Genomic DNA, 27013 nt, shown 5'->3' on the forward strand with positions numbered 1-27013 from the left:
AATGCCACTTAAGTTCAGATTCCTGCTCAGTTCTACATACTGTTTTAATATCATTTTGCTAAAATCTCAGTGTGAGAGAGCTAATACTAATTTTAGCTATTTTAAATATTGTTTAAATGAAATACAAAGCAGATTTTTGTGACTAATCTCTCCACTCTTGAGAAGCTTTCTCCATAGTTTGAAATTTTTTTAGTTTAAGTAAAATGTTACATCAGTGAAAAGGGGCACTGTGAACTGAAGATATTTTTGTTAGGGGATATAGACAATTCTTCTTTCATTAACGTATTGTCCCTAAGTGTATAGATTAGCACCTGCACATATTGACATGACAGTCAGAGTGAAAGGAGAACAAGAAAAGAATACAATAGATGCAGATATCTTGTCAGTTAGGAAACAATGCCACAAAAAGAGGGAACAGGATGCTCTCTTCCCAAGTGACAACTGAGGCAAGATCAATGTGCTTCTCATAGTACTGAAGCTTTTTATACAAATGAAAGAATACCATCAACACATATCCTGGGAAAATTCCAAACAAAACCTCTCTACAGCATAGTAATGCACAACTCATACTCAGCTGAAACAACTGCTGCATCATATCCCTGAGGCATCATATCTCTGAGGAAGTCAGAGAAGATAAAACAATTCTTTGCACAGTGTATATTTTTGCCACAGGCTCAAAGATCCCGCTGCCTATGAGGTATTTGAGGAATTAAAGCTGCTATCTTGATCGTAATTGTTATGAATATTTTTGATCAAACAGCAACTCTTTAATCAACAAACCTGGTTACTTCTCTGTAGCTTTGGCCCAGTAATCATTCTGTGGTTTTGAAATTAATTTAAAATAAATACTAATACCAAAGGAGATGCGCATTTCCCTGGATGCTGCAAAATTCCAGATTTCAGATTCAAATGCATCATTTTAGGTACAAACTATCCTTTCCGTAATGACAGCATAAGCAGCAACAGCATGAGAAGCACTTTGAAATCCAAGTTGTTATAACTCAAAAGCAAGTAATGTCCTTAAGCTGACACTATCAGGAGAGAGACCATGGACTAAGAAGAATATTTAAAATAAAAATCAAACCTCTAGGCAGTTCTAGAACCTTAAAAGGGAAGTAATATAAAACCTGTGAAGTCCTCTAGATCTCTAGTGCTTGTGCAGTGGAATGCTAGGACAGAAGAGGACATTACTAGATGTAGAAGGGTACTTTCAACTGGTTAAGAAGTGCCAAAAATACTCAGTATGAAAATTACTGAGATCTTTGACCAAGAGAAAAAAAAAAAGCAAGGCAGGCATCACTTGATTTTAGGGCTGAGATTATCACTTGGTGAAAGGCAGGCAGTAAAGTGCAGTCATGGGAATGGGCATTCAAGCAATGCTAGCAATTTGACAGGAACTCAAAGATATCGCAACAGAATTCCAACATTCTGTGCCCTCCTTTTATTAGGCACAGCAAAACTGTGATTCCCATGTCTTTCAGAAGCAGCTGTTCTATCAGACACTGAGTACAGATGAACTGGTGCTTATACTTCCATTGCCATTCCCTCCATGGAGTTAAATTGCCCTACAGTTGTCTGGTGGTTTTTTGCACTACTTTCCGTGTAGTTGTTGAGTAAATGAGGATCCCTGTATCTGGAAATATTCCCAGATTTTTAACATGATATCAATTGAATCCTCTTCCATGCCAAGAGCACACTCAGTCCCCGTGTTATGCATGTTATGCATCTCCACATGGGTATCTTTCTTTCTCTGTTTCAGATAGCTGCTGATGAACAAGGCATCTTAGAGCTCCTGCAAAGGCTCCCTTTGAGTACGCCTGTTATGTAGCACAAAATCTTGTGCAAAATCTGAGACTTTGCAATAAAAAGTACCTGGGGAGCTTTCACTGGTCTTGTTGCAACTCCTGCTACAGTATTTTCTTTATTTAAAAGAATACCTAGAGGGAAAGGGGAATTAAACTTCTTCTAGAATCCACTCTGGCACTTAGGCCATCAGAAACATAACAGTCAGTACTGACAGGCTCCCCTTCATCTCTGATACATCATTTTTTCTTTGTATTGACTGTAGCTTTTAATTAAAATATTGCACCAGGTTACCAGATGATAATAATCCCCTCTGCTATACAGGTACAATGCAGGAATTCAAGAACAAGGAAAATTCATAATACATTTCCATATTATTTCCCAGAACTATTTAATCCCAAACTGAGGTCTTTAATTTACTTGCCAAGTTCAGGAGCATGTGGATCAACCCGACTGCTTAATAAACCTCAATAAAGCCCAATTGCTTTTATGATGAAAGATCTATGCAGGCTTCAAAGCATGTTTTTTCTAAGTGTATTTAATGACAATGAGCATACAGTAATGTGAGAGAGCCAGCCTGCACTCCACCATTCTTCGTGTTGTGCCTTTCTCTCAGTTTGGAATTTGGAAATCCTTTTTTAACAGGAGTTTAAAAATATATCTAATAATAAGTTTCACCTAAAATGTTGTTAGCATGTTTTCAAGACCCAGACTCAACCGTATTTTGACCAGAATGAAGTCTCCAGCATCAGTAGGAGAAGATTATGATCCTCTTCATCTGCATCCCATGCCAGCCCTAAATATTATGAAGGGAGATCTGAACATTCCACACTTTTTTCTTTTTAACCATTAGGTTTCAGCTTGCTGATTGTATTTCTGTGCTGCCTCTAGAAATCATTAATCACTAAAGTGACAATTTAGCTAAATACAGTAGCTGCCATTTTACACTGCCAGCAGGAGAGGTGAAGAAGCCAGCCTGCTGCTTCAGCATCCGTGAAATGGATAATACAGCTCAGAGAACAGACATATAATATTTTCCATCCATCAGTCAACTGATTTCATTTTACAGGTTTATCTGCTATCGAAAAGCTACTTGTTTACCCAGTCACTCTTATCTTCCCTCTTTGTGAAACTTCTTTGCAATAAATAAAATGCCCTGTGTTTGCTGTGCCTCCAGATCATTTTGATTTCACATACACTCCAGATTTCATTTTGATGGCCCTTCCAAATATGATATTTCATATTATTCTATAGCACCAAAATGGACCGGTATAAGATATCATTTCTGGCTTTTCCACCCACTTGTTTGCTTCACAGAACGCAATACCTGCACACACGTATATAAATACATATGTGGATTTAGTTTTGTATCAAAGGGTAGATGCATACACATATATAGACATATACAAATTTTAAAAATGACTTGTGAAAATGATAATGAAATTTTCCCTGAATTAAAATGAACTGATATTCATAGACTCACCAGGGTTGGAAAAGACCTCCAAGATCATCTAGTCCCACTGTCCACCTATCACCAATATTTCCCAACTGAACCATGTCCCTTCATACAAAATCTAAATCTTTCTTGAACACCTCCAGGGATGGTGACTCAACCACCTCCATGGGCAGCCCATTCCAGCATCTGACCACTCTTTCAGAGAAGAAATTTTTCCTAATACACAACATGAACCTCTTCTGGAGAAACTTGAGGCCATTACCACTCATCCTATCAGTAGTTACAGAGAGCAGAGGCCAACCCCCTCTTTGCAACAATCTCCTTTTAAGAAGATGTGGAGAGTGATGGGATCTCCCCTGAGCCTCCTCCTCTCCAGACTGACCCATTCCAGTTCCCTCAGCCACTCCCCATCAGACCCCAGACCTCCAGACCCCTCATAGCTCCATTCCCCATCCCTGGACACAGAACTACATGGAACTGCAGAGAGTTTCACTGCTTTCACAGGTAAACAGAAAGATGAGTATAAGCTAAGTTGAATACTAATAACTTCCAATAAAAATAAGAGAAACTGTAGTACTGATGATTCTACTAGTGAGACAAGTCTTAGCAAGATTATTTTCACTGCTCATCGAAGCTCATAAAATACTTATATGATCTCAGAACTTCACCTGACAAACACGCTGATGGCAATAAGAAGAGTTTTAGCCTGATACAATGATGTTAGAAATAAAATTGAAGAAGTTGTTCTATCAATAGTGTTAGAAATTAGCTTCTTTGCTTGAACCTAGGAATATAATTTAGCTTTTTCCATTCACATGTAAATGTACTATTCCAAGAGCACAAAAGATATCCCAAGGAAGAAATTAAAACATTATAGATTCTAATACTAGGGTTATTACATGCCACACAAGTTTTGCACTATGCTTTGTTTCAGGTTCTGTGCGATATGACAGCTGTTTCTATTCAGATGGTATTTTAAAGGAAACATTTCCTGTAATTTCAGCTGACTCATATACAAACCAGCAATACTCCATTTTAAAATGCCATTGAGAACAGGCAAAATGTTTCTGCACTGAAGACAGCATTTACCGTTTTAATCTAATGCAAATGTTAGTTAGAATCAACAAGCCTGCACAAATGCCAATACCACTTGTCCCCCTTAAGATGATTTCACACCTAGCACACCAACAGACAATTTGCCAGAAAACACATTAAAAAGCAGTTTAAAATGTATCACTGTATTATTATCTCCGTGGTAAATAACACAGTAGGTCCCAGATGGCTCCCAGGGACCTCCTGTTCTAAACAAAGGAAAAAAACACAAAAACAGTTCTGAAACACAACAAGATCTATGAGATAAACTCAGGTGGATCTAATACTGCAGTCACTAATAGAGGCACTACCTGGGCATTCCTTCTAGTAAGGGACAGCAACAGGTTGTCAACTGAACACATTCTATTTTGGAGACAAATGTTAATTTCAGAGATAAAATCAGTTTTTCCTCACTCCTAAGCAAGTCCCATCGCATTTCACTAAGAAGAAGATACACTTATGAATTGATAAAATGATTATTTATGTGAAGACAGAACACACAGAGAAGTCTCAGAGAAGGACACACTGGTGAGATCACTTTATCTCATCAGAACTTGCACAAACAATATCCCCAAGCAGCAGCAACAGCCCTGGTCTGTGAGAAACGACTGCCAGCAAGGCTTGTTGGGTAGGCAATTTCTGCACGTCACATGAGCCACTGAGGGATGAGCCATATGGTAATAAGAAAATGGCAACCATTTAGGTGGCCATAGGAGGACCATTTGTTTTGTGGGCAATGAACAAAACTAAAAGGGAGAAAGCAGAAAGACTGAGGAAAGCACCTGGTGCTGCCAACTGGAACAGCTGATGAAATAAAACAGGTTGGTGATTATGCAGATGTAATCCTTCATAAATCTGCCACAGCATATGGTGAACAGGAGAATGAAAATGGCCAAAATACCAAAGCATGCTTCCTACCAGAGGCTGCTGAAGACCTGCAAGAACGTAATCAGAAATGAATAAGACTGGTGAATACATGCGCGCTGCAAATGAAGATGATAAAAGCCAGAACTGTTGCTGTCAGGCACTTATAGTTTTTAAGAGTGAGAGAAAAAGCAAACAAATTGAGGATCTAAATCCATTTTAAAACATGAACCCAAGCACTAACGGGATCGCTTCCAGTGCCTTTGCAACCAGGATGATCATTCCTGATGTGCTGTGGTGTTCTCATCATTTGGACCAAGCTGAGAGCCATAAACCACAATTGTGCAAAGCAGATATGGACATATCCATCTTGCAATGAACACTGCATGGACCCAAGCTTCACCACGCCTCTCAGCATTCTGCAAGCCCTTTATTTTAACAAGGCAACTCCTTTCTTTCTTCTCACTCCTTACTGCTTACAAAAGCATGACCCCAGCTGATTACCTTCAGCCCCGTGTTGCACACTGCAGCAATCTCTCCTTTAATGAATCACACATAAGTATTCATCTTGGGGCTTGTGACAGGAGCTACAAGTGAGAATGGCAAATGTGCTGGAGCCAGTGGCAGGAAAGTGAGTCACCAGCGTGCCTGGGAAGTCAAGCCCTGACCAGCCCCACTGCTGGCACTTGCTCCTTTTAGCAGCTTGAGTGCTATGTGATACCGTGAAATGCTGAGCATGGTTATTATACCAGCACTCCTCAGCACATCACACAGTAACCATCCAGCACTTCTACAGCATTGAACTCAAGATACTATTCAGTGTTGCCTGGGTGAAGACTGGACAAGGTGTGCTTCTGTTTGTAATGTCTACCCATATACTATGCACAATAGTGCCTCCTGTAAACATTAGACTTTGCACTATACCCTTTCCAGGAAAAAAGAAAAGATTATCTTACCAATAAGAAAAAATTATACCCTACATTCAACTTCTGTATCTCCCAGCTTTCTGCAGAGCAGATCACCATCAGTATGCAAAGCAGATCACATCCTGTGGGACACAGGCATTCCCAAGGTGGTGTCAAATCCATCAGCACTTTTGCTAATTGATAAAAGAACGTCTGAGGCTGGAAGCACGCTCAGGAACACGTTATGTCCCTCTCCCAGACAGTGCCGAAATTCTGTGTTGATGCTGAAAGTAGCAACAACTGGGTTCTCCTCAAAGACCTGTTGCCATCTGTTGGCAAACCACATCAGAAGAGGCTGACAAGAGTCTTCAGCCCATCAGCCTCTCATGTGCTAAGTGAAGAGACAGGAGGCAGCAAAGGCAGTCACATGCTGTCAACTATTTCAACAATGGATTAATTGAAACTGGCAGAAGGAAATGGGCTCATATGGCCTAATGAGAGTGAAATTACTGAATATTTAGCTAATTTGATTATGTGTGATATTTATAGAGTTTTTTGCAAGAATATTTCATACCATCTTACTTATCACCGAATAGATAATGGGTGGGAAACAGAGGCCAAGTGATAAAAGTACACACACAGCATGCATCACGTTTTTATGGCAGATTCCAAACAAGAATCTAGGACCTCCAACTCTGCATCTTTTGCTTTAAGCTGGGACCTTCATAAGGTAGCAGAACCTTTGTAATGCAAGTTCGATGGCTCTAACACATTAAACAGGGAAATGCACATCCACCAAGGATTATCCCCCACTGACAATGAAACTGCTACATTCCATATTCTCATTATATTTGCTTTCAGGTCAGTAGAATTTATTTTGTCATATTTTCAACACTTATTAGAGTACAGAAGTTATAACTTGGCTCCAGGTTGAAATTATTTCTATGTCAGCTAAAAGATACGAAGTAGTAAGAATGAAAACAGGTAGTATTAAAACATAGGATAAATCATTATGTCATACAGCTTGCAGAAATAATCAAGTATTAAATTACTCTTGACAACTGTTTTGTCCTCTCCAGCAACACAGTTCCTTGACAGCCCTGCACTGATAACAGGTACAAATTAAAGTGAGAAGCACAAAGGCATTGTCTTAAAGTGTAGAAGTAGTGCTTATAACTCCAGTTTATGGCTGGACAAGAGCAAATGTCTCCTGGAACTTTCAACCTGCACCAAACAGTCCCTGTTAAATTGAAAGCAACAGCCAAAATGCAAAATCTTTACCCCATCTTATTAAATAGCTACTGAATAATAGAAGTGCACCGACAATTTGCAGACTGACATTTGCAAGCAATAAAGCAAGAAGACAAGGAAGGCAATTTTTTTTCCCAAGTGTATTATTGTATAACACAGACACTTTTTAGGAAGGTGCCAAGGGAGAACAGAAGGTCACTGCCAGGATTATGGTTTTGTGCCATTTCCTAACAACTCCATTTCAAGCAGTTCCTTTTCACAAGTGTTGCCACTGCAGACCTTGGCCATACTGCTGTGGCATTCCCTGCTGCCAAGGATGAAGCTGTAGCAAAGTGTTCCTGTGCTGCTGAGCTCTGGCTGCTAAACGGCTTTGTAACCAAGTCTGTTGTGAGCAGCTATCACTAAGACAATGGGATATTTTCTTTTGTATTTGTAGCATAATTGATACAAAGGATCACAAGAAACAATGCAGTACGACAGCAGAAAACAAGCAGATGTGCCTCAGCACCACCACACAGGCTTCCTGGGAATTCACAAGAATTTATACTTACTTTTGTTTTCAGCTGCAGCTGACAGCAAAGAAAGCTTGAGGTGTTCCTGCTTTGTAAGAGAAACCAAGACCCTTCTTCCTTGCCTCAGGAATAATGTATTGCGATAAGACCTCTCTGGAATTGCTTCCTCACTCAACATCTCCAACACCTGTATTTTCTAAGACAGGGAGTTTCCTGGAGAACACCAGGAAGGCTGAACCACTACTTCGTTCATCTTGTCTCAGACACCGTTTGCACTAATCCCGATGACAAAGGCTTCCACCTCTCTGCACAGTGTCTTCCACGTGGACTTACCCAGTCCTAAAAAACATTACACAACAGTAGACTTACTGTCCCACATATAAAATTTCTGCAATAACACAACTATTATTCTAGCAATTTCCTATCCCGTGCTTGCTGGTCTGTTTTCTGATTTCTCTCCCTATCGTCCAGAACAGCAGCAGTACACAACATGCACATCCCACAGGGGCACAGGTCTGCCCATCCCTATCACCTCTGCATTCTAAGGAACGTGTGCAGAGAGTGCACAACAATCTGTATGCAACAGAGAGAGATGTAGTTTAAATAATTTAGCAATTAACAAACAAAAAGACATTATCAAATGTGCTGTGTATATAGATGTTTTCCACAGATTATTGTTGCTGCCTTGTCTTAGAAGAAAAGTGTCATAAGATGAGCATTGTTTCCTTTTTCATCGTGATGTTGCTTTCATATTTGTATGAACAAGCAATGCAAATACTTCATAAAAGCCCTTAATAGTGTAATTCAGCTAGCAGTGGCAACAGTAATCAGCATCTTGCATTCAGACACAGAAAAATCTGACAGCTCTGCCTGATTGCATCTCAGTATTTTCCTACAAGCAAAGATTGCTGCAAATAAGTGGATTAAAAAGTATGGCTGGACAGGTGCTTATGGGAGACAGTCATGGTCACCTGAAGCATTCATACTGTGCCAGGGAAAACCAACTGAAAAGGTTAAGAAAAATGGGTGTATTCAAATTTTGTCCATATTAAATAAGTATCAACTGTATCCGCTTCAAATGAATTATATGTACTGCCACTGAGTAGATTTATGTCTGCTTTGACATGGTACTGAATCATCTTCTCATTAACAAAAAGAGCTCAAACATGACAGATTGAAAAAAAAAAATTCTGATAAAGGTGCAGCTAATTACAGCTCTTTTTGGAAGAATGGATACAGTCTCGTGTGTGTGCTGGATATAGAAGAGGTGGTTATTTCAAAAATGAAGTGAACAAAGTTAAGTGTAGGATTATTCATTCATCTTTTAAAATAGTGGAAAGAGCTCATTGGCAGGGCTTTATCTGGGTTTGACAGGGGAGCAGGGTGATGGTGAGACAACCCGTGACCATGTGAAGGACAGCATAGCTAGGTTAGAGGAACAGAGCACTTGTAGGGCCCCCGAGCCTGCTGACCACACTGCAGCACTTCAAATCCTAAAATGGGCCAGGACACACTGAAACTATAAAGAAGGCCACAGGTAAACTCAAGGGAAATACTTCAAAGGAGTTCTCAAGTAGTTATCATCCAAGAAGGCAACAAGGCCCAGCTGAAGTTTCTCTACACCAATGCACAACCTCTACAAAACAAACACAAGGAGCTGGAAGCCACTGTGCTACTAGAAAACCATGATGTAGTTGCTGTTACAAAAATCTGGAGGAATGATTCAGTTAGAGTTGGTGTCTATTACTGGCCACCTGATCAAGCAAAGCCTCTAGATGAAGCCACCTTCCTCCTGTTACAGGATGTGTCACGACTGCAGGTTCTCATCCTGCTGGGAGACTTCAACCACTCTGACATCTGCTAGAAAAGTAGCACAGCAAGCTGTAGGCAACCCAGGAGGCTCCTGGAACTCATCAAGCGTAACGCCTTGTGCCAAGTAATAGACAGCCCCACCAGGGGGGATGTGATACTTGACCTCACAAATGCAAATGGACCGATTAGTGAAATCAGGATTGGATGTTGTCTGGGCTACAGTGATTGTGCAATGGTGGAGTTCATGCTCCTGAGGGATATCAGACAAAGAGTGAAATCAGGACGCAAAGTATTAGGAAAACCAAATTCCAGCTCTGCAGGGAGTTAGTAAACAACCCCTCCTGGGAAACAGACCTCAAAGGACCATGCAGCAGAGAAGAGCTGACAGATCTTTAAGGAAACTTTCTACAGAGCAGTAGAGCTCTCCATCCTCAGGCATAGGAACTCAGGAAAGAAAGGCAAGAGATCAGCATTGTTGAACCAGGACATGCTGGTCAAGCTGAAGAGCAAGAAGAAAATGTATAGGCAGTGGAACCAGGGTCCAGGTCCTCTGGGAAGAGTACAGGGATGTTATGAGGCTGTGCACGGATAGCCTCAGGAAGGACAAGGTCCCTTCCAGCTCAAATGATTCTATGATTCTAAATGCCCAAACTGAGTAGTAGGTTTTTTACTCACTTAGTTATGCTTCCTCTGTTTTTAGGAAGGCATAACCCTAAAATGTTTTCACAAAATATCTTTTATGTTTTCTTAACCAAATGCTTCACCAGCTCTGTGACACCCCTTGACTGTAATTATACTTCCTTTGGAACTGCACCCTAAATTGCAATTGAACTATTCATGCTGCAAATTGAAATTCCTCAACGCAAAGTCATATAAATAACATGCATTAGCATTAACCTTCTCCCAAAATTTGATAAGATCACTCCTGTTTCTCAGAAAGATGACACTAATTGCTGCTATTTTATCAAATAACATACGAACAAACAAAAGCTTGAATGACCCAGAAATACTTCCCTTCAACCTTCGGAATATGTAGATGATCTCATATAAAGACCTACTAACCAGTCAGCAATGTCTCCCACCCTGGGAGTATAAAGTGTCTATGGCCCCAGTCCGGGAATACATTCTGGGCATAGACATCCTGTGGGGTCTGGCTCTCCAGACAACTGTGGGAGAGTTCAGACTTTGACAAAGATGTATTAGTATCTGGGCGGTGCAGGCAATATTGAGAGGCCATGCGAAATGCCTATTTGCATGTGGAAACCATGCTGGATTATTTATGTAAGACAGTACAGACTACCGGATGGGCAAGATGAACTATCAAGAATGGTGCAGGAATTAGAGAAAGTAGGCATTATAAGACCTGCACACAGCCCATATAATTCCCCCATATGGCCAGTGTGAAAGTCGGATGGCACATGGAGAATGACAGTGGATTACAGAGAATTAAATAAGGTCACGCCACCTATTCATGCAGCCGTACCCAATATTGCCTCCCTAATGGACACATTAAGTAGGGAGGACACTGATGATGTTAACTTATATCATTATACTGATGATCTCCTGTTGACATCTGACTCACTGGAGGTGGTAGGACAGGCAGCAGATTCATTAACTGCCTATTTGCAACAGAGAGGATGGGCTATAAAACTTCAAAAGGTGCAAGGTCTGGGCCTGTCCGTGGTCTTCATGGGACTGATGGAGCACTGGATAGACCTGCAACTCACAAACACATGCCTCCAGTAGCATCATCAAGCACTGTCCCATAAAAGAACGTATACATTCATTGATCGTTACTTGTCTCTAATGAGCTGACTACCACTGGGGAAGGGTAGTCTAGGGTAAGGGTAAGCTCCATCCATTCTTCTCTAACTAAACAACTTGTTAGCCTAACTTTTCTGTATATTTTCTAATTATAACATTGGTATATTCGTTGATTACACAGACACTCATTTACTGTTTCACCCCATCATCCATCTCTTACCTTCTACTATCCCTGTACCCTCCATCCTGCTTCCCTGCTAGCTTGTGTCACTGCAATTCATGAAGCCACCTCTTGGATAATGCTCAGACCTTCATCATCTCAGGCTTCATCACAGTCAAGACAACAGCAATCAGAAATAATAACAGACAATAAATAAACTAGAAAGTAAGACTGGTTCATGTTGATCTTTTTTTTCCCTAATCACTGACAAGGAGAGTAGATTCCACTGCTTAGCCCATCAATTAATTGCTGGGAATGCTACAACAGCAGAACATACAGATATGAACTTGTACTTCTGCATTTTTACACTTGTCAAAATTCCCACTGGGAAGGTCCAATCATCCGTCCCACTGCATCATGTCAAAGTAGCGAGAACTTCCAGTTCTTCTGCTTGCCTCTGCTAACGTTAGAGTTGTTAACTGTTACACAAAATCATCTCTCAATAAAATCACATGCTCTGATTTCAAGAATGCTAGAACTTAAAACAAAGGTTGTACAAAAAGTTGTGCACAACTCCCAGGGGTAGGCTATTCTGCAGTAACAAAAAACAGCATGTATTCTACAGGAACCAAGAGAGGGAAAAAGAATGGGGATGCAAGAATAAACACATCAGTTTTGCTCCTAACTTCTACAGTTTCATAACAAAAGACTGGAATATTTACTTGGAGAAAATGCATGACTCTTCTATGAACCAGAAGGGCTGGAATTCAATTATTTCAACCAAAAAAAAAAAAAAGTATTAACATTAGTTCTTGAAATAAAGCATTAATATAACACCTTTTACACTAGGAACATTTCTGCAAATGCATTCCCTTTTATTTTTTCAGTGCCAGTTCTTCCATGCTGAACAGACCATAAATATCCTCAGGTAATTAATTAGTAAGAGAGTCAAAGTAATTACTTACTGCAGGCCTTGTTACACATCATTACATTTGTTAAAGGGACACAGTCATGATAATGTTCACTGATCAAATTCAGAATGAGGTAGATTTGCAAGAGAACCGGCATCATATGTGAAATGAAAATCAAGGGGACAACAACACAGCCCTGCTTATGGGACAGGGATTACTAAGACAGGAGAAGAGCCCTACACTGTTCCAAGGGTCAGTGGAAAAAGAACTGCTTCCACTAGCAGTGCAGGGGGTCTTCTTGAGCACCAGGCCTTGAATTCACCAAACCCAGAGCCAAGGAAAAGTCATCTAGCATTCAATCATATAAGCTAAAAGGCATTTCAGAAGTCCTGTTTGTAGCAACTCAAGGTGTTTGTTTACAAATTGAATTCAAGCCCTACATTTCCCAGCATCTGAGGGCAATGTGCCACTGTCTGCCCACCTCGACCACAGAGCAGGGAGCAACTTGTATGGAAACAGCTGGAAACTCAGCTCTTCTTCCAGGAAAAAAAAACCCAAAACTCCTTCCACAGAGCTCGCAGCTGCAGAATTAGAGATTATTAACATATCAATATAATTGTATTAATGGTATATGTAACATGGCCTGCCTTTCATAAACTCATCACCCCTTCCTCCGGTTCATCCCAGGTTTTGAGGTCTTTCCTTCTTTGTAAGGGACTCATTTGCAGGATTAGAAGGGGAAGGTGACTCCTGGAACCAGCCCCAGGCAAGCAAGCAAGGCAGCCAGCAGCTGTGCTAGTTGAGGAAAGATGCTTCATTTTGTGTTGCCTTGCAAGGGCTTTTTTGTTGTTGTTTGAATTAATGAACAGTGCCCTGAGGAAAAGCCTGAGAGTGATTTGAGCATGTTGTTTAATCCATGCTGTCTGCTCCCTTGCAGTCTATGCTAATCATGCCCAGCACCATCTGAAAACTGAAACACACAGCTGCCTTGCTGCCTTCATTATTTTTATTTGCTAAAACAATCACCTTCGAAAAGATAATAATAAAGGAAGAAAAATCTTATATCTTAACGTTACTGCAGATAAACCCTGGAAATAGAAGTATGCTGCAGTGATACAAATATTTCCAAGTTATATTTGTTCTCTTTAATTATAAGCAAAATATTAAGAACAAAAGAGCAAAAGCCAATGCCTGTGGAAATGAGCTTACGCTACCTTTCCTGTCAGATGTAAAGCTGAATTTTAATAGCTCACCCTGCTATTCTTTTTGCTTGAGTTTCAAAATCATGTTACAGGCAAATACATTGCAAGTTTAGCATCTTCAATGGCCCTTCTCAATTCATTTTTCTAGAAGTAGCACCTGTGAACCCGATTGCCACATGAACCCCAGGGGATAACAGAACATTTCCCCGTGGGTTTGAGAGCCTAAACTCAATGTGCTCTCTATGGACACTTTGCACCTGGTCTCCTTTGTGAGCCATTCTGTATCAAGTCATGGGAGCGACAAGAGGACCCAGAAAAAAATTTTAAGTATTGCATAAAATCCTGCACAGCCAACACAGGGATACTTCACTCTTTGAAGTGCATTACTAACACCATTCAGAAAAAGGAAAATATCTGAAACATTCTTAACAAAGCTACAGTATTCATGTGCTCATAGATGGGAGGTATGGAAAGAATCAATTTCATTTATTACGTTACAAAGCTTAAGATTTGAAAGCAGCTCTGGGAAAAGCACATCCCTAATATAAAGGGAGCATTTTCAGGCCTTTAGGAAGCCCACCTGAGAAAAGTATAATGGTTTTGTTGTCTTCTGGATGCTCTTTTTCCAGACTGTGGGCACCACTGCTGCATTGCAGCCAGCACCCACTGCCCACACTGCTGCCATTCTGCAGCAGCAGCAGGAGGATCTACCATCATGTGCATCAGGCACCCTAAACCTAACAAATGGCCATTGCCAGCAAGATGATAAATACCACTAAGTAAAGATGCTTCAACTGGAAAAGGCTGAAGACAAACAGAAAACAGGCAAAAATGTCAGAGACTGGGCGCATACAACAAAACCTCCCAGATTACAGCCCTATGGCTGGGTGCTAAAAAACAGGGACAGATGAGCATCTCTACAGGAGCTGTCTGCCTTGAGTCACTCTCCATACAGCAGCAACTGAGATGAAACTTTAATGGTGGACAGACTGTTCTCGCCCTACATGCAGGGGTCAAGCAGGGGCTGCTCTGCGGGCGGTAGAGTGGTCATTGACCCAGCTCCTGCCAGCCTCCCCAGTGAGTGTGAGTCAGCAGCCCAGTTCTTCAGCCCTCCCCTGCACTGTTGCCTGTCCCACTTCTGCTCCCAGCCCTCTGGGTAGGGCAGGGAAATACAGTTTTATCTGCTCTGCTGAGAAGCCTTGAACTGCTCTGAGAACTACTACAGAGTTGTTGTATCTTCCACTGAAACTTCTGGGTTATTTGCTCATTTGCAAATGTAGGAAAAAAACACAAATGCAATGTACAGCAGAAAGTATAGGATAGTGCAGCTCCATAGTTACCTGGGCTATGAGTGCATTTACCAGCTAAGAGTAAAATACCAAAATAGCTTTCTACCACAAAATCCTAACACACATTTCAGCTGCAAGAATGTCAGTCTTGTCTCAAGAATGAAAGTCATTATTACGCATCATAAAAAGTAGTTTATAACTCCTGTGTAGCCCTTACAGGCTTACTTAATGGTGTATTACACCATCTCATTTTTTCTTTTTGATTAAAGAAATAATTTTCATTACTTGTGGGTTTAGAAGACAATAAATAGGAATTAACGTTTTGAGAGAATCCATCCATTGATAATAAGAGTCTTCCAAAGAAAGAACCAAAGTTGCAACTAGTGAATTCAAAGCCTAACTTTTTTTCCCTGTACTCTCAAGCCTTTCTGCTCTTGATTAACCCTGCAGGCAACCCACCTGAAAATGGAAGAATACAGATTTTATGTAAAGTCAGATGAGAATAGTTTACAATGTATTATTTAAGTTATAATTTAAATCTGCTTGCAAGTTCGGTCTTTTGTTGCTTTTGGGTGTTTTAGTTTTGTTGTTTTGGGTTTTTATTTTACATAATTTAATTCAGTTGTGACAATAACTTGTAGAAATATGTTGCCAATGAACATTAACTACATTCTGTGTCACTTTATTATCTATCTTGTATTTTACCAGGTTGTCAAGAAACAGATTCACAACTGAATGGCTAAATATAGAATCATAGAATGCAAACTCAAAGGATCATAGAATGCTAAATGTGAATAGATCTAAAGTCCAAACAGATCTGGATGGTACAACAGTGAGCATTTGTAAGAAAATGTTGATAATATGCATATATTGGGCTCAGTTTGTGGCAACTAAGCCTATGTATGAATTCATTTGCACCAGAGCAACATTTTACTGTTTTGTGCAAGCACAATAATTTCTCTGTTGACAATGGCTTGGTTGTAGTGAGTCCTACATTCCATAAAATAGACTATCTGAATCTTTGGGGGGAAAAAAAACACTCTATAGGATATAAATGCATCAACCAGAATATATAACTGTACATTATTCTTAAATAAGAAAATATTTTGGCTTCAGTCAACAATGTTGAATAGGATGGAGAGCATTGTGCTTGCATATCAAGTCCTCAGTATCATGTGTGATACCCAGAGGTGCCCAGTCACCACGGGACCTCAGACAAGCAGGCTTATTGCTGGGCGTACCACAGCTCTCTGTCACTATGAAAATGACACAGTCGGTTTGATTTTACTGTTACTGGATTTGTTTTGCTATGCATTCTTTCCTATGTCTGAACTCTTTGAATAGCACTTGGTTTCTTTTCCATGAATGGTTTCCGGTTTGAGAATAGATGCCACTCTTCAAAATAACTGGTATTAGTTAGGACATCAACCCCTCAGACTACTGTGATGACAAAGACGACATAGATAAAAGCAGCAGGTGACTTGATTCACTGCCTTTCATCTCCCATAAACTCAGGTAAAATTTTGACAAAGTCACAGTTAAGAATGCATTTTAGCATTATTTTGTCTCTATGACAATGACGATGTATGTGCTAAAGGGAAAAAAAAAATGAGATCAGAAAGGCAGATACCTCAGCAAATGGGACCAAGCCTCTGGTCTAATTAATAATATTCTGTTATAAATTAGCACCACAAAGAATAAAGTGTTTGTAAGGCAGTAATTAGGTATTAGTATTTGTTTTCATGAAGCATCTGGGAACAGTACCAACATTACATCCTCTTTAAAATATCTAATGAAAAGAAATATGACACAGCAGAAAATCACTTTTTCATTAGATTAGTAAGCATGCATCAAACATTTATTGGCTTTTGAGGCAAAATTGATGCGTACAGGAAAAGACCAGAAGTCTGTTATTAGAGGGTTCTACTGAAAGAAGCGGAGCTACATACTGGATTTGTTCTGCAATTTGGGATATACACGGCATTAAGATGCTGTCCTGTGGTAAACACATTTTCAACACATAGCAGAAAGATGATTCTAAAGGTCTCTCTGGTGTCTGCATAAACAGATATTTGGGTGGAAGAGCAATCAACTCTTTTTGCAGGTCATGAGCTGACAATGAAGAATTGAAAAGAAATCTTGAGTACAGAATGCTGAACATGCAGATGAGATGCTCAGAAATACACACCACAAATACTACAACAATCCAAAAGAGCTTAGAAAGCCGATTTGTAAACAGCCTTTGCTGGCTCTCTGTTACTTCACATAATAAATCACTACCATGCATCCTCACATCTACATCCAAGTTTCCTTGAAGAGCTCAGATGAACAGACAAAGCACAGAAGTATGGCAAGAGCAGATCTCCCCTACCATGGAGAAAACATGTGCAGGCATGGAGTCTGCAGAATGACAAACCATTCTATTTAAGACATCTCTTTTGCCTACTTTTTTAAACTCTTAAAAGACTGCACCACCATGAACTACTTTCTGAGTCAATTCTTTCCCAGGTACCTTCTCAGAGTAAGGAAATGAGTTCAAGGCACTAGGTAGGTGTAATGAGAACGGTTTGGGGCAATATGATCCATAATGTACTCTGCAAGAAAAGAAATCTGAGTGTTTCACATCACACCTCACAACAGTCTCTCTGAACATCTGATCTTCCTATGTGCTAAAAAATCTCACTTCCTGAAGCCTACAGGATAGGAGAACACTAATAACTAAGTAGAGCCCCTCAACATTTAAAGCTCTGCAGAAAGGGAAAACCAAATCCAGCTCTCCTAAACACAGTCTGAAAAGGAGGGGAGGGCTATGCCTCACATCAAACCCCAGTGCAGCAAAGCTATGAATTCAGCTGACAGGTCACAGGTGTGCTAAAATGGGAGCACAGCCCCAGCAGGGTGACCAAGAGCTGGCATGGGGGATCCCAGCTTCAGTGCCTCTGCAGGGAAACGGGCATAGCCTGTCAGTGACAGAGAGCGAGGGGAGGATGCGAGTGCTGTGAAAGAAGTTGGCTCAGACACAGAAAAATGACAGGAAGGGAGAGCAGAGGAGGAGCAGAGCCCCCAGGTTCCTTTTCATGGGAGGTGCTGTGACTTTTCCCTTTGCATACTGACCTGGGTATTTGCCAAGCACAAAATAACTGTGCTTAACACAGCACAATAAAACACCAACCAAATGCTACTAATCACCAGAGAAAAGTGTCCTCCAAAATCAGCTCAGCATAAATCAAAGGAACTCCTTGTGGTGCATGAACAAGGCCCAGCTCCAAACAAATTTCTGATCCTTAGAAGAAAAAAAGTCCTTTCCCTGTTTCTTCAGTAGGTGGAAAATGTTTTGGCTTTCCGCTTTTCCAGAGTAGCCCTTTTCCTGTGAATGCAGACACACAGAGCTGCTGCACAGAGCAGTGCTGCTCCTCCTCCCACATGGCTATGGAGTGCCGCAGCACTGCTGCAGAGCGGGCAGGTATCCCTCTCACAGTTATGGCTCCCTCTGGACACAGCTGTGTCGAGCAGATGAAAAGAAATGGGACTGGGACTTATTGGATAAACACACCATCTGCTTCTCTTTATTGATTTCCCATCCACTTGGTGCTGTTTCTCTCCTCCTCAGGCTCCGGTCCTCATGGCACACAAAGCCCCCAGCACAGTAGGACCAGCACCTCCACAGCCAAAGACAGAGAAGGGAGGTGGCATAAGGAAAGAGGGGTGAAATGATCTGAGTCAGAAATGTAAGCTGTTAACTGCACTGTTGACTCATTTTAACACTTTATAGCTCAGTTATTTAAAAAAATAATACTAATAAATTAGAAAAAATTAGCTGATCTTTCCTGGTTGCACTCCCAGAAGTTATTTTTCTAAAGTCAGACCAGTTCTTGACACTTAGAAACCTTCAAGGCATTTGATTGACAACTACGCATTCTGTTTGCACTTTTGTCCATCTCTTTAGCAACCGAGAGACTCTGATACATACACAGCAACGCACTTATACAGACTGACACCGGGACTTGCAGCTTTTATACTTCATTAGACAGTGGAGAGCTTGGGTCTGTATGAGGGATCTTTGGATGGAAATTGGAACCCACTTGTTTCTCCAATCCTTTCTCCAGCACCTCCTGATGGAAAAGGATCACGTGTTTTCAGGCCCAAGTGCACTTATAGATGGAAACCACAAGACTGGGATAGAAAAGGAGATGAAAAGAAGGGTGGCCTGTGATGGTAGAAGAAAGCTGGCGGGTGCCCAGCATCCCCAGCCCTCCCCCTGCACAACCACACAGCTCTTAGGAATGTTGGTCACAGAACAATTCTTGCTGTCTACTTTCCCCCAGGAGCCCATAGGTCCTAAACCCCACCCAGACATCCTAAACCAAATCATGTGCACAAACCACAGAGCCATCTCCTTGGGATGTTCAGCACACTGTACAACTATACATAGAAGCACAAATATTGCAGCTTTCCAAAAAGAGATTTCACACACAGATTTGGTGCAAATTCCCACAAGTACTCTCATGTTTCTCATAGCTGGTTCATATCTGAGGGCTGGCAATCCACTTCCAGTTATTCAGTGTACAAAATTCCCCCCTTGTAGGCTTACATCTGCTCCACAGCTTTCCCTGGCTGCAGGCTTGGGCAGAAATGAGACACAAAGAGCTTGCAGTGTTTTTCCCACTGCATTCTGCACTTTCTTGCAGCACCTCATCAAGTTCTGCACACGTTTTATTGTCAAAGGCAGATGGTCAAATTGGTGACATGAAAAATCTCCCAACTGCCATTGCCTGAGAGTGTCCCTGACACACTGGGGACAACTGAAATGAAATTTCACATCAGACCAGGGAAGCCTCTGAATTCACCCAAGTGGAAACTGTTTACACAGACCTCTGCAAAAAGGCCAGTAACACTTCCAGCTTTGTTCAAAGTCACTGTGATGCCCATAGGCCTATTTTATCCTCCACACATTCTTTCAAATGCTGAGAAATTTTATAGTCACTCCATTTCCTTCTTGTTCTCACTGGGCTTCAGGAGGAAAACTGAACTTTCTCCCCCTCAGGATGAGCAGAACTTGGGTGTGGGGATCAGAGGACCAACTGTTTTTCTCCTCTTTTGCATCCCTAACAGATGGGCAGATATTCTCCTACTTATGAACCTCCTGTCTCAACAAGGAAATACAAGCCAAAGCCTTGAGGGAATTGGGACTGAGGTTTTTTTTCATAATTCTGGATGAGAACAGGTGGATGGAAAATGAACTTGCCCATTCGCATTCAATCTGACTGTGGTCAGCCACAACCTTTGAAGCAAATACCCTCAAAAGGAGATGCTGAAATTCATCTCCTCCCACAGTGCTGGAGCATGAGACCACACACTGCCCAGACTCCTTCCTGTAGGAAGGCCACCACAGACAGTACTGGCACCTCCACCCTACCAGCTGCTTGTGAGATACAGCTCTCATCCCAAATCTTCCTCATTCCATCCCGTGTCTCACAGCTGGGCCACAGGACACAGAAGAAGGCTCAATGGATGCTCAGGAAGAAATAAATAGGACTCCTATCCCCACAGCTTCAGTTCCCACTGACCCAGCCTCCCACCCACCACCCCTTTTGGGGGCCAAAAGCAGGGATGCTGCAGAGGGGACCCATTCCTTCCTTGACATTGGTGGGGAAAAAACGATGAGCTTGGAAATTCCCCTAAGCCATCGGAACAATCCCACCTAGCAGTTCAGATCCCCATCTGCCTGACAGGCTAAGGAGCAACCAAATAGATTAGTTCACTACATCAAGCCCTGACCATCCAAGTCTCTTACCACTTACGTTTCAACTATAGAAAGAGAGAAGCTAGGAACCCTACATCAGGAAATAAGAACAGAACAGCGCTTCAATATTAAGGTCTTTCTCCAAACAGGGCTACAACTTGCAGCAGTTCAGGATCTGTTGTTCATGCAAGTGCTCAGTTCCTGCATTCAGCAGCGCTATTAGGCTGAAGGGAACAAATGTTACTCTTCTTTCTAAAAGATACATGCCAAGGTCAAAGCTTATGTCATCACAAACGCAAAACATGAGAAGCCTACACATCGCTTTCAGCACGAATTCACTTTGCTGACGTGCAGTTTTCTGTTCATTTAGGACATTTCTGTCTAAGATTAAAAGCCAGAGGGTACACTCTGTGCTGACCTTCCTCCAACAATTAAAAAGAACTCAAAATCTTCAGGCTTCAGGGGGAAAAAAAGTTGATGCCAATTTAGTCTTAGATAATGCAGCATCAATGAGCCCAATCGATATCAAACAAAAGGCAGTCAGCAATTTCGGTATCTTGTTGCATTTCTATTTGAGGGGTACGCATAGTAGCAAAAGGGGAAAAAAAGCTCTAAGGATCAAAGCCTTGCAGAGAAAAGCTGATAACTGACTGCAATTGCTGTTCCATCTTATATTTCTGAAAAGATACTACTGAAGCAATTTGCAGCGTTTGCCAAGACTGATTTCATCCACCAAGACCGCAAACAAATAGTCTTCATTTTTGGTTAGCTATTAATTGGAGTGGAAACTTTTATTCATCCTGGAGGATAAAAAAGCCAGCAGAAAATGAGTTTAATAAATATTTTCATCCAAAAGAAAAAGCATGGCTCTGCCTGGGAGCACAGCTAGGCTGACTGCATTGTGTTATTCTCAAATCCAAGTTCAACAGATTGGCTTTGCCAGACTGCACAGAATAAAAGGGGCAGAAATTGGAAGTACATTTAAGGCCCTATAAATCATTATGCATAAGGCAAATGCACATGATTACCCTGTATTAGATGCATTTTATTTTATTATGTTTCAGTTTCAGTAGATTCGGTTTTTCTCCTCTTCAGAAACATAAGCTGTGATTCATCACAATTAAGGTGGCTGTGTTCTGACCTCAACTTCGTGGCTGCCTGAACAATCTGTGTTGGCTGCAGGGTCAGCTTGGCTAGGGCGTAGCTCTTTTTATTCTTTGCTGCAGAGGGTCCCCAGTGTCAAGAACATTCAGTCTGAGCACAGAGGGGGCATATGACACAACTTTCTCCTTCCATCCCTGAGTGACCTCCTACAGCAGAGCTCTGGCTGGCCAAATTTTCAAATGCCGGTTTGCCTGTTTCCAACAAGCCGGCCTCCAGCAAGTTCCTTTTTAGCTAACTGGAAATTATTGTGCCAGGCCTTGAGCTACACTTTAAAATAAAACTTTGAAGCAGTGGCCTTTCCCTGATGTGACAAGCCCTTCTCAAATGAATGATTGCAGTAGCTCTGCAGAGTATACAACGCTTGATACTTGCAAACATCTTCATATTTACAGAAAATGGTGAGCGGTTATGAACAGCTCAAAATGAGCCGCCTAACAGGGAGGAAGCTGCAGCAGTCCCAGTTCCCACAGCTGGAGTTTGCCAGGAGCTGTCACTATCTAACTGGGTATTCATCAGCCACCAGTACCTGCTCCTCAGCAAGAACAATGCCCAATAATTACATGTTGGCAAAGCACAGCAAATAGTGGCGTGGCTGGCAGATTCTTTGGGGTGTGTATCTCTGATGTTCATAAGATCCCATTTGCATCACAGGCACACACAAGGCTAGTTTATTTGTCACACAGTCACTGCCATGGAATTAAATTAGTTACTAATTAAGTGACATGGGATATATAGTAAAATAAACTGTTACTTTCTTTCTAACAGGTGGTAAACAGAGAAAAGCAAGCTTTCCCTTTACATGCAGGCCAATGGCATATTAAGGAGCTAATTCACACTGAGCAACATGAATTTACAACCTCCAATTTAAAATAAATAAATAAACAAGAAAGAAAGAAAAGAAGCACAAGACACAAATATCTGTGACTGGTTGCTTGAGAAACAATGGAGAGCTGGATGGCAAACATCAGACTCCCACCACTCGTTTCAAGTAAACATTGATTGGAAATGTCAAAGAATCAAAACCTCATTAACAGGAATTTACCCTGTATTGATCTGACCCTCTGTCCAGTCAGCAGGAGCATTGTGCTGTGCTTCTGCAACAGAGAAATGCCACAAACGGATGGTCAGGCAGAACAGAAAAGCATATGAGTTAGAGAGATACATACGTTTGTACCCTTGTGTGATCCAGCTATGATTACTTCATTACTAAAAGTTTCATTAGGGTGGTGTGCTGGAGGTTTTTGTTTGTAGGAACATGATTTATTAATTTCTTATACAGTTTCCATTGCAAACTGAGGAGGTTTGGGGCCTGAATCTGCTCCCACTCAGATAAATCTGTGGAGTTTCCCTGATATGACACAGAGGCGAAATATAAACAGGCTCTTTGGTTACATTCACCAACATATTTCCCCTAACCCAGAATTTTACATGTGGTACCTCAGTAACAGGCAAGTAGCCTAGGAGGTTTCAAAATACAGGAGAATTTTTAAACACTTGATAAATAAAAAGCAGCTCATGCAAATTCACATTACTCCTCCAATCTCACTTCATGCCGATGGAAATGTCACCATAATGATAAATTGCAAACTGCAGTTTAAAGGAAATTTTCAGCCCCCCCAAACACATAAATCTAATAATTTCACAACATGAAAAAGAACTGAAGCACAGAGTTTCTCAGCTCTCAGTCCAGGCACAATTGTGGCACTTGATCTTGCAAACATACCATACCTCCACTGCCTTAAGGACTGATCTCTCATTTTCTCCCTCCCATTCCCCAGCCAATGGACTCAAGCCTACCCAAAAGCCTCAGTTTGCTTTATACAAAGGAGACATGTGCACTGACTTCTCTCAGAGATAGACAGCCTCTATTGCAGCTTCCCTCCTGCTTTTTGCACTGCCATATCACTTCTCTCCATTCTCACTCACACTTGACTTCCTATAGCCTGTCTCTCAGAACCCTGGGCAGCCATGCTCCCGTTGTTATATTTTATCCATTCCTCTGCTCCAGAGAACATTCTAGGTTATCTTCTCCATCTGAGAAAACCACCTGCTGTGTAGCTTTTAGTTCACGATATGCACCTGTACCGAAATCATTCAACTGGATAACAACCCAGGTACCTCAATCTCCCCAAAACTAAGGAGCTGCTACTGCTAGAGTAAAATCATTGTTTGAAAGCACCGTGTTGAAAGTACAGCAACATTCTGCTGTTCATTTCTAAAATGCCTCCCACATCTCCTTTGAGAGACCATTTTATTGTCTTACCCTAACCCTCATTCCATCCTAAATAATAATTTCTTGCTTACTGCTTACACACCTCAAAGAGCTCTCTGGTTAAAATGTCTTAGATCATTCACTGTTACTTAATTAAACCAAACATCTCAGACTCTTCCTCCTTTCTCATCCGTACAAACAGCAGAGACACTCCAATGACCTAAACAGGGGGGTCAAACAACTTGCACAGCAACATGACAATTGATTTTATTACAGACTTCTTATACAACCACAGAAAAGCCCACAGAACCTGTTGCAATTGACTATTGTAGTTATAAACAGAGATAATAGGACTTCCCTCTGTCACAAGGGTGTTCTGAGTATAACTGCATTAAAGATTACCAGGTTCTCAAAACCTATTGCAATGGACCGATATAAAATCTGAAAATAATGACAGAACATAACGGGTAATACCTAACACATTCATTTTAAAAATGTGACCTTTCTCTGTCAATCCTTCTTAAGCTAGAAAGGGCAGATATGGATTTTCCAATTTACAAGCCTGAAAATTGCAAATTGAAAAGAATTCACTTCTGCCCTCTACTGTAAGACAGCTAAAGTATGACTGACAAGTAGACATATCCTAAATATAACAACTTTAATTTCTTTCAAGAATCATTCGCAAAAATTCCTGTTTTCTCCAATACTTCGCTCCACAGTGACAAGTCCTCAATTGCGATACAAAGATGATGAGTAGGCCTGTGTTTCCATCAGACATGCTTTGAATATGGTGTTTTGTAACAAAGGACTCGTTCAGCAATTTTGCAAGTCAATGAGCCAAAATAGAATAATTAGCACCAGTGGTAGATGAGGAACCCTTAGCAGTAGTCAGAAACTAATTGCCATTAAAACATGCTACAGCACCTAATGATTTTGGTTTAAAACGGCTCCTATAAAGAAGCTGCATGGAGCTATTTGCATTCTCTACATGTCAGGAAACTGTTGATGACAAGACCTTTGTTCTGATGCAGAATCATAGATTCACAGAATCTTTTCAGTTGGAAGGGGCCTTTAAAGGTCATCTAGCCCAACTCATCTGCAATGAATGGGATGCAACAGGGACCCCCCTACAGTTTCATCAGGTGCTCAGTGCATCACCGTCTCTGGGCAACTTGAATCAGTGCTTCACTGCCCTTACTGTAAAAAACTTCTTCCTTATATCCAAACTAAATCTCTCCTCTTTAGTTTGAAGGCATTTCCCCTTGTCCTATCACAACAGACTCTTCCCACAGCCTTCCCTTCTCCATGCTGCACACCCCAGCTCTCAGAGGGAGTTGCTGCATCCCTTGGATCATTTTTGTGGCCCTCCTCTGGATGCACTCCAACACCTCTGTGTCTCTCCTGTGCTGAGCACACCCCATCTGGACACAGAGCTACAGGTGAGGTCTCACAGTGCAAAGCAGAGGGGAAGATCCTCTCCGTCACCCTGCTGGCCGCACTGCTTTGGATGCACCCAGGATCTGATTGGCTTTCTGGGCTCTGAGGGCACAGTGCTGGCTCATGTCCAGCTGACATCCACCAGTACAGCCAGATTCTCTTCTGCAGGGCTGTGCTCCATCTTCACATCCCCCAGCTTGTATTGGTAGTAGGGGTAGCTATGGCAGGTGGTTCTCCTGGGCCCACTGCTCAATCTGTCTGGCTCTCTGGATGGCATCTCATCCCTTGGACATGCCAGCCGCACCACACATCTTGGCATCATCTGCAAACTGCTGAGGGTGTACCCAATTCCACTGTTGATATTACGGATAAAGTGGTTAAAAAGCACCAGCCCCTTCAGTGACCTCTGAGGAACACTGTGGTCACCAGTCTCCATCTGGATGTTGAGCCATTGACCAACACTCTCTGGGTACGATCTCTATATGATATCACAACCAGTTCCTCATCCATCAAATGGCCCACCCATCAAACCTATATCTTTCAAATTTGGAGTGAAAAATGTTGTGGAACACTGTGTCAAAGGCCTTAGTGAAGTTCAGATAGATAACATCAATATCTCTTTCTTTGTCCACTGATGCAGCTACAACATCATAAAAGGCCACAAGGTCAGTTAAGCAGAACCTGCCCTTGGTGAAGCCATGTCGTGCATCACCTTACTCTCCATGTGCCTTAGCATAGCTTCTGGGACAGTCTGCTCCATGATCTTTCCCAGCACTGAGGTTGGTATTTCCCTGACTTGTTCTTTTTACCCTTCTTAAAAATGGGTCTGACACTGTCTTTTTTCCAGTCACCAGGGACTTCACCTGACTGCTGTAACTTAACAAATATTATTGGGAGTGGCTTAGAGCTTAGAGACTCCAGCAGCCAATTTTCTGAGGATTCTGGGATGCATCTCATTGGGACCCACGGACTTATAGATGTTCAGGTTCCTCAAATGGTTGCAAACCTGACCTTACCTCACAGCAGGAAGGACCTGCTCTAACACTGGCTCCTTGTTCTGTACTCCAGGTATTCAGGGTAGTGCACACATGTAGTACTGTCATCCTACAATGATAATTTCATTCAGGACAGTGAGACTCCACATTGTCTTGAATGGAGGATAAAAAGGGAACATCCTCCGCACTGCCAGTAAGGTATGCAAATTCCTGTGTGTTTGGTTAGTGGCATATAGTAAGTTATTCTTTGTTACAAGACTGCACACAGCACTGTGAAGAGATACCCAAGCTAGCTCTCAACAGCAGCATTAAATCCTTGGAGCCTACATCCTCATCAGCATCCCCTCTTGGCTAATCAGTGCCATGTCAGGTACCATAAGAAATACTAATACATTTTTACTTTTGCTAGCACACATGGGCACATGTGCAGTGATGCAAACT

At 41.5% G+C, this 27013-nt stretch overlaps 1 long non-coding RNA gene across 2 annotated transcripts in view; it reads right to left on the reverse strand.

The window, feature by feature from the left end:
• The window catches only part of LOC107312900, a 315686-nt gene that overhangs the window by 240795 nt on the left and 47878 nt on the right, over positions 1–27013 (reverse strand). The window lies entirely within an intron of this gene.

Source organism: Coturnix japonica, chromosome 4 (genome assembly GCF_001577835.2).
Source record: "Coturnix japonica isolate 7356 chromosome 4, Coturnix japonica 2.1, whole genome shotgun sequence".
Classification (NCBI taxonomy): domain Eukaryota; kingdom Metazoa; phylum Chordata; class Aves; order Galliformes; family Phasianidae; genus Coturnix; species Coturnix japonica.